We start from the raw sequence: 9,430 nt of genomic DNA on the forward strand, positions 1-9,430 counted from the left end.
AATTGAACCTGGGACCTTTGAGTCCGCAGGCCGATGCTCTGTCCACTGAGCCAAACAGGATAGGGCAATCAATTCCCTTTTAATGTGCACGAATTTCGTGCACTGGGCTACTAGTCTACTATAATGCTGATTAGGACTACTTTTCTCCTCTCTTCTCTATCATAAACACCATTCATATTTTTTTCTAGATCATATTTTAAATGATCATTTAAAACTGAGTCATTTTTTACTTTATTTTTTAAATCATGTATCCTATATTAAAAATGCCTAATATACAAATTGACCAAACGGTGGAACGGCGGGTGTAATGACTGGTCGCTATGATGCACACTGACCACCAGGGGGCAGATGCTCAATGCCGGAGCTGCCCCCAGCCCTAGCCGGGGCTGGTGAGCTGGTGGCGCCAGGCCGGCCAAGGCGGGTGCCAGTGGGGGCCCCCCAATCACCCTGCCGGTCACCCCACAGATCGGCTCTGATCGCAAGCCAGGCCTAGGGACCCTACCTATGCAAGCCAGGCCTAGGGACCCTACCTATGTACGAATTTTGTGCACGGGGCCTCTAATAAGTCTTATAAAGATGCTTGAAGTAATGTGAACACCTGTTTCTCCTATACTTCAAGCAAAGAGTACAAAACCTGGTTTAGTAAAACAAAAAGAAGAGAGGGTCTATTCAAGAAAATTAAGATTGAAAGCAAACTGTCAAGTATTTGGAAGACAGATGTCCAGCCAGGTAGAGTTCCTGTTCTAATAATCATGCACATCACTCTGAATATTCTGCAGCTTACTTCTGTGTGGCAAAATGAGAATTGACAAAGGAAGTATGGACAGACCAGCATTCTAGATAGAGTTCCTTGTACAGAAGATCCACATAATCAAGTGCTGTCAGAAGTATACCAACCTCCCCCTATTTCCTCAATGACCACCACCAAATTCCTCCATAGGAGGACTTCACAAAATGTCAAGGCATTTCTAGGATATACAAAGATCAGGTTGAGATATTCTGGTTTACATAGTTAATCTGAATAATTTAGGTGGGAAAGGCAACTGTTCTCAAGGGTTGGATTTACTGTTTTCTTCAAATTTTGACTGTACCTTACCTACAGTGGCACAAATTAACACTTAAGTATTTTTGAAGAGAAAATGCCATTATTTCTTGTTTTCTTTGAGAGCTGTCCCCCCCGCCGCCCTTGTTTGTAAGGTTTGCCATACTTTGCTTCCATCTGAGCCAGAAAATTGTCCATTTCCTTTTGCTGATCTTTTTAAAAAATATTTTTATTGATTTTAGAGAGAGAAGGAGGAGGAGGAGGAGGAGGGGAGAGGAGAGTGGGTAGAGAGAGAGAGAGAGAGAAGAGAGATATCATGGATTAGTTGCCTCCCATATTCACCAAACCACAAATTGGGCATGTGCCCTGTCTGGAATCAAACCTGAACACAACACTCAAACCACTGAGCAACACTGTCCAGAGCTTGCTGATCCTTTTGTTTGCACTGAATGACTGCCTTCAAGTTACCTACTCCTTCATCAAGTCCCAACTCCTTCCTGCTCATTTTTGCTTCTTTAGCCTCTTCCTGAGCCCGCCTTGTCTTTACATTCATCTTTTAATTGATTCTTTGACCAGGGCATTATAGGTCAAAGTATCAATGGCTTACTGAATAATGATTCTTATCCTGGGTTCCTCTGTATATGCACTCACAGCAAACACTCCAGGAAGGGATCCATGTCCCCTTGAAGTCCATATAGGCCTGTTTAACATCAGCCAGTTCTTCCTCAGAACCTTTGTATGTTTTAGATTAAATGTCTTCTGGAGATATCTTTTTAAAGAGTGACTACCAATATCTCTCCCAGTCCCAATCTTGGTTGAGCACATCAGAATCCTAGTCCACTGTTCACTGCTCATCATATCCTGCTCTCTGCTCTTTGTCACTCAGAACGGAATAGACTTTCCGGAGGACCTGAACGTGGTGGGGAGCATCCTTCATATACTCTGTCCTGATGCTCTTGCAGGGACATCTTGTGGTAGCCACATGGAACCTTGCCATCAGGGGACTCTCCCTGAAAGCCCAACACTCAGTAAAGGTAGGTGTTGTGGAACACTATTTTGCACAGATCCATCAGCCCCTTGGCCAGCAGAGGTGTAGAGCAGGTGGCAGCCTCCAAAGAAAACAACAGGTCCCAGCGATACTGGATAGACCTCCCACCAGTGTCTTTCCATTGGTGGTTTTCTCCATTCTTAGGCAGTACTAATCAGTTTGCCTTTTTTCTCCTCCCTTCATGATCAGCTTGGAGATACCTGGCATCCTGATATCTCTTATCTAGTACAAAAGAGCAACATGCAGTGTGGCTCGGTGGTTGAGCGTTGACCTATGAACCAGGAGGTCACTGTTTTTATTTTGATCAGTGCACACACCTGGGTTGCGGACTCAATCCCCAGCAGATCAATGATCCTCTGTCATCATTGATGTTTCTATCTCTCTCCCTCTTCCTTCCTCTCTGAAATCAATAAAAAATATATTTAAAAAAAGAGAAACATGTGGCATGGAATAACTTGAATGTTTTTGTAGTTGTCCCTTTCCCCTTCCCCCTCTCCAGCAACAACCCATACAATTAAGCAGCTGGAAAAGGTATGAACAGACAATATATACACACAAAAATAGAGAGGGAGGGAGCACTGGACTAAGGTTCAGGAGGCACATGGATTTAAACCAAGATCTAAGATTCCTTCTGGTTCTTGGATGATTTGATTTAGCATATTCAATCACACTGGTATTAAAGAACAATAGTAATTTTATACTTATTAAAGTAGTAAATATTATCAAACACAATGCTGGTTTGGCTTGGAGGAAAAGGATAGAGAAACTATCCTCATACTGTTCCTACAGCAGGATAAATTAGGATAATTCTTTTGAAGGGAAATTTGGCAATATATATCAGAAGTCATAAAACATATTCATGTCTTTTCACGTAGTAATTCCACTCCTGGAAATTTATCATTAAGGTAATTATTCAACAGAAGGAAAAAACTATATATACAAATACATTGTACCTGCCATTACGCATAATTTCAAAAAAATGTTATTAACCAAAAGTAGCCAGAGTAGTTAAGTGAATTAAGACACATAGATTGAATAGAATATTATGTGGACAATAAAAATCTTAATTCTGAGGACTGCAATAAACTTTAAAAAGCCTAAACACAATAAAATTAAGAGGTTAAAGGGCAAAAACAGAACACACAATTGTACAGACATTTTCATTGTAACTCTATCAAAACATATCACCAGAAACAATTGTGTTGGGTGATGGGATTACAGATAAAAATGATTTTGTTTTTTCCTTTTATGAAGTACACTTTCTAAAATAAGTTAAAAATAATTTTAAAGTGATAAATAAAACAAGTGCTGGCCCAACACCAAGGAGCCTAATATGAGAGTATCTTCTCTCCCTGGGCTGCCCTTTTATATCTACTAACTCCTGACATTTGCTTCTAATACGGAAGGAGGGAAAAAGAGAAAAAAGGGGCATTGCTAAAGGAGAGGTACCCAAGAAAACCTGCCTATGAAAACCAGAAGACATGTTGCTGCTGAATGCCTCTGCTTACTATGAAAGAAGTTGAGCATTCCAATGGACTAGGTTCCCTTCCTTGCCTTTATATAAATTTACCTAACAATAGAAAACATTTATTTTCAGCAACTGTGAAAATAAGTATTTCTTTTCCAGAAGATATATTATTTATTTATTTAATGTTTATTTTAATAGATGTTAGAACAATAATAAACAACATTTAAAAATGACAACATTTATAATTCCATCACGTGAACAGGTTTCCCTTTCTGAATGTTAACATCAATGAACATAAATAATTTTTAAATATTGCAATTATGGTATAATGCCATTTTGAATTCCATGTTTTTATAAGCACATTTTTATTCCCATAGTCTTAATAGTTATCATTTTAATGACTGCATAATATTCCCTACCCCTGATGGATCATAATCTATTAAACCATGTCCCTAGTGTTTGTCATCCTAGGCCATTTCCAATTTTTTGCTAGCCTCCATTTCATTTTTATTTAAAGGAACGAAGCTCTTTTGAGGAACATTGTCTAGCTGATTAAGGTAAAAGACTTCCAACCCTTATCTGAAATCTTATACTTGGATTTTCAATATTCTAGACCAGGGATTGCCCATTAAGATGAGTCTCTGAGAGAGGGCAGCCAGCATGCAGATTTTGGAGTGTGGTGGCAGCTGAAATTAAACTGCTGCTGGGTTTTGCTCTGTTCTATTTCTGGCTACACAGGGGGAAGTCCCTCCTATGGAATAGATCAGAAGGAAATTATTAAACTTGTTTTCCTGAGTTGGACGGTGGTTTGGGTAGACCTAAGTTCATGTCCCAGCTCTAGCTCTTACTAGCTGTATAATTGGCACACCTGTCTTAAAATGATCCTAAACTCCCCATCTGTAAATGAGGAACTGGACTAGTTATTCATTAGTCTGTTTCACAATCTTGTTGACTTCCTGCCGTAATTAATCCAAACATTATTCACTTCCCAAAGTCTCTGATCCACTTTAATATCCCTCACTCTCAGGAAATAATCTTGACTTCACCTTCTACTTTACTTGACCCTCTAGTTATCTTCCAGCATGATTTACTTCAACTTCCTCCCTTACCCAGTCTCTTCTCTTTCTCTCCTATGTCAGAGAAAAAAAATGTCTTACTCCCAGTTTTTAATCTCAACCCCTCCTACTTCTGTAAAGACTGTGCTCCATTAATTATATCCTGTCAACATGTTCAATTTCTCCCTCTCTTCTTCCTTCCTCTGTCTATAAACATAGTCGATACTTCTCATTCTATAAACCAGTGGTTCTCAACCTTCCTAATGCCGTGACCCTTTAATACAGTTCCTCATGTTGTGGTGACGCCCAATTGCATTGTTACAAATTGAACATAATTAAAGCATAGTGATTAATCAAAAAAACAATATGTAATTATATATGTGTTTTCCGATGGTCTTAGGCGACCCCTGTGAAAGGGTCATTTGACCCCCAAAGGGGTCGCGACCCATAGGTTGAGAACCGCTGCTATAAACCTTCCCTGGATCCAGGAACCACTGTGAGATTTTTTTCTTCCCTTTTTTTTTGTCACCAAGCTAAAAGCTGGTCATCTGTACACATGTCTGTATTTTCACAAGGTCAATAATAACAGTCTAATGCCACTTATTCCCTTAAATTATTCTCCTCTGCTAATTACTTCTGTTGGCTTTGCTGGGGCCTCTTCTCCCACTTCTGATAGTAAAGGGTGTCCCAAAATTCACGCAAGAAGTAATTTTGATAGAAAACACAGGTTTATAATTAAAAATTGTAAATTTTTTATTGATTCATAAAGTATACAGTATAGGGTTATGTATGGAATAGCATATCAGGTAAATGGCCTCCATGGCTTTGCTGGCACATACGCACTCTTTTGTTGAAATTTTCCATGACCGTTTTGCATAAATGTGGCTGAATTTCATTGATACAGCGCTCAATTTCCTCCTTCAAGGCGTGGGTGGTCGTGGGCTTGTTGGCATAAACCTTAGACTTCAAAAAACCCCAAAGAAAAAAGTCCAACGGCCTTAAATCGAATGATCTGGGCGGCCAATTCTGATCACCAAAACGGGAAATTACACGACTAGGAAATGACTCATGCAGGGACATCAATTCGGCACCATGGTCAAGAATTGGACATTTTGAGCCTTAACCGGATTGGCTCAGTGGATAGAGCATCGGCCTGCAGACTGAAGGGTCCCAGGTTCGATTCCGGCCAAGGGCATGTAGCTTGGTTGTGGGCACATCCCCAGTAGGGGGTGTGTAGGAGGCAGCTGATGGATGTTTCTCTCTCATCGATGTTTCTAACTCTCTATCCCTCTCCATTCCTCTCTAAAAAAATCAATAAAATATATTTTTTAAAAAAAGAATTGGACATTTTGAGAAGCTCTCTACAGCATACTCTCATGAAAGATTTGCATCTTCATGCTTACAAAGTTCAATTGACTCAAGAACTGAAGCCTACTGACCACGCACAGTGAATAGAGTTCCTTGAATGGATTATGGAACAACAACAAGTGGATGCTGATTTTTCGAACAAAATCATCTTCAGCGATGAGGCTCATTTTCATCTCGATGGCTTGGTTAATCAACAAAATTGTTGCATTTGGGGTTCAGAAAATCTACGAGTGATTGTTGAGAAACAAATGTATCCACAACGTGTCACTGTTTGGTGAGGATTTTGGGCTGGAGGCATCATCAGACCATTCTTAAAAAATGTGGCTGCTCAGGTAATAACAGTTAATGGTGCTCGCTATCGCGACATGATAATCCAGTTTTTTGTGCCTAAATTGCAAGATATGGATGTGGACGACATGTGGTTTCAACAAGACAGTGCCACATGCTATACAGCCTGAGAAAAAATTCAATTACTGCATGAGTCATTTCCTGGTCGTGTAATTTCCTGTTTTGGTGATCAGAATTGGCCACCCAGATCATGTGATTTAAGGCGTTGGACTTTTTTCTTTGGGGTTTTTTGAAGTCTAAGGTTTATGCCAACAAGCCTACGACCACCCATGCCTTGAAGGAGGAAATTGAGTGCTGTATCAATGAAATTCAGCCACATTTATGCAAAACGGTCATGGAAAATTTCAACAAAAGAGTGCGTATGTGCCAGCAAAGCCATGGAGGCCATTTACCCGATATGCTATTCCATGCATAACCCTATACTGTATACTTTATGAATCAATAAAAAATATACAACTTTAATTATAAACCTGTGTTTTCTATCAAAATTACTTCTTGCGTGAATTTTGGGACACCCTTTAGTTTATTCTGAAACATACTGTTAAGTGAGGAAGTAGGATATAAGATCACTTGTGTGATACTTAAAAGATGTATATGAAAAGCCTAGAAGTAAAAAATATTTCCAAATGAAAAAATGGTTGATTTAAGTAGTAAGATTTTTAATACATTTTAATTGAATATATTGGGGTGACATCTATATATATATAAAAGACTAAGTGATTGACTGTACGTCTGGCCGGCCATCCAACTGACTGGCTGGCCAGTATATATGACGCGCACTGGCAATCTATCCTCCTTCCTATCTAATAAAAGAGAAACATGGTAATTAGCATACGACCGCTACCCTTCCCATTGGCTAATCAGGGTGATATGCAAATTAACTGCCAGCCAAGATGGCCGCTGGCAGCCAGGCAGCTGGAAGCGAACATGAAGCTTGCTTGCTGCAGTGAAGGAGGACTCCAATGTTCGCCGCCTGCCTTGCCGGCCTCTGAGCTGGCAGTTTGAAACATTGTAACAAATATAGAAGCTAAACAAAACCCCAGAAACCAGCTTTCAGCCGGCCGGGATCTCAGAGCTGGAGATGATACAGTGTTTCGATTATAGAACCGAAACAAACCAGATACCTGCTTTCAGCAGCAGAGGCCTTGGCCCAGAATTTAAAAAAAAAAAGAAAAAAAGGAGCGGTTGGGAGCTTCAGTCACCCACCAGCCTGAAAACAGCCCTCAGCCCCTCACCCAGACTGGCCAGGCACCCCAGTGGGGACCCCCACCCTGAAGGGTGTGTGACCAGCTGCAAACAGCCATCATCCCCTCATTCAGGCTGGCCAGGCACCCCAGTGGGGACCCCCAACCTGATCCAGGACACCCTTCAGGGCAAACCAGCCAGCCCCTACCCATGCTCCAGGCCTCTATCCTATATAGTAAAAGGGTAATATGCCTCCCAGCACCGGGATCAGCGGAGCCGCGAGGCCTCCCGGCACCGGGATCAGCGTGACAGGGGGCAGCGCCCAAACCCCCTGATCGCCCTGCGGCTCTGTGTGTGACAGGGTGCGGCGCACCAAACCCCCGCCCCCACAGGCCTGCTCTGTGTGTGACGGGGTAGAGTCATAACCTCCCCATCGGCCCTGCCCTGAGTGTGAGAGTGCGGTGCCCCAACCCCCTGATCGGCCCTGCTCTGTGGGTGATAGAGGGCGGCACCCCAACCCCCTGATCCACCCTGCTCTGTGTGTGACAGGGGGCGGTGCCCCAACTCCCCTATCGGCCCTACTCTGTGCGTGACAGGGGGGAGCTCCCAAACACCCTGATGGGCCCTGCTCTATGCGTGACAGTGGGGAGCTCCCCAACCCCCTGATGGGCCCTGCTCTGTTCGTGACAGGGGGCAGCGCCCCACCCACCTGATTGGCCCTGCTCTGTGCATGACAGGGGGGAGCTCCCCAACCCCCTGATTGACCCTGCTCTGTGCATAACAGGGGGTGGCGCCGCAACCTCCCCATCGACCCTGCCTTGAGTGTGACAGGGGGCGGTGCCCCAACCCCCCAATCGGCCCTATCCTGAGCGTGACTGAGGGTGGCATTGCAAACTCCCAATCCGCCCTGCTCTGTGCATGACAGGGGGGGGCGCCCCAACTCCCCAATTGGCCCTGCTCTGAGCCCGACCAGGGGCTGCACCTAGGGATTGGGCCTGCCTTCTGCCACCCGGGAGCAGGCCTAAGCCAGCAGGTCGTTATCTCCCGAGGGGTCCCAGACTGCGAGAGGGCACAGGCCGGGCTGAGGGTCCCCCTCTCCCCCCTGAGTGCACAAATTTGTGTGCACCGGGCCTCTAGTCTACACTAATAAAAGAGAAACATGGTAATTGGCGTATGACCACTACCCTTCCCATTGGCTAATCAGCATATCCTTATGCAAATTAACTGTCAGCCAAGATGGCAGCAGGCAGCCATGCACTGAAGCGAACAGGGAGGCTTGCTTGCTCCAGTGACTGCGGACTCCAACGTTCCCCGCCTGACTTGCCGGCCTCTCAGCTGCAACTCTAAGCAACTATGTTGCAAATATAGAAGCTAAACAAAACCCCAGAAACCTGCGTTAGTCAGCCGGGCTTCAGCCAGCCGGACCTCAACATTGTATCAAATACAGAAGGTAAAGGCCAGAAACCTGCTTTCAGCAGCGAGGCCTCAGAGCTAAAGCTGGCCCAGACTAGAAAAAGAAAAAAGAAAAAAAGGAGCAGTTGGGAGCTTCAGTCACCCGCCAGCCTGAAAACGGCCCTCAGCCCCTCAGCCAGACTTGCCAGGCACCCCAGTGGGGACCCCCACCCTGATCCAGGACACCCTTCAGGGCAAACCAGCCGGCCCCCACCCATGCACCAGGCCTCTATTCTATATAGTAAAAGGGTAATATGCCTCCCGGCACCGGGATCAGCATGACAAGGGGCAGCGCCCAAACCCCCTGATCGCTCTGCGGCTCTGTGTGTGACAGGAGGCGGGGCCACAACCTCCCTATCCGCCCTGCTCTGTTCATGACAGGGGAAGGCGCACCAACTCTCTGATCAGCTCTGCTCTGTGCCTGATGGGGGGAGCTCCTCCAATCTCCTGATCGCCCTGTGGCT

General features: G+C 44.2%; 1 pseudogene; it reads right to left on the minus strand.

Annotated features, from left to right (window-relative positions):
• Nucleotides 1-1,111: 1,111 nt before the first annotated feature.
• LOC102436004 overlaps nucleotides 1,112-9,430 on the minus strand; it is a 68,347-nt pseudogene continuing 60,028 nt past the window's right edge.

This window comes from Myotis lucifugus, unplaced genomic scaffold, assembly GCF_000147115.1.
Source record: "Myotis lucifugus unplaced genomic scaffold, Myoluc2.0 scaffold_4, whole genome shotgun sequence".
Taxonomy (NCBI): domain Eukaryota; kingdom Metazoa; phylum Chordata; class Mammalia; order Chiroptera; family Vespertilionidae; genus Myotis; species Myotis lucifugus.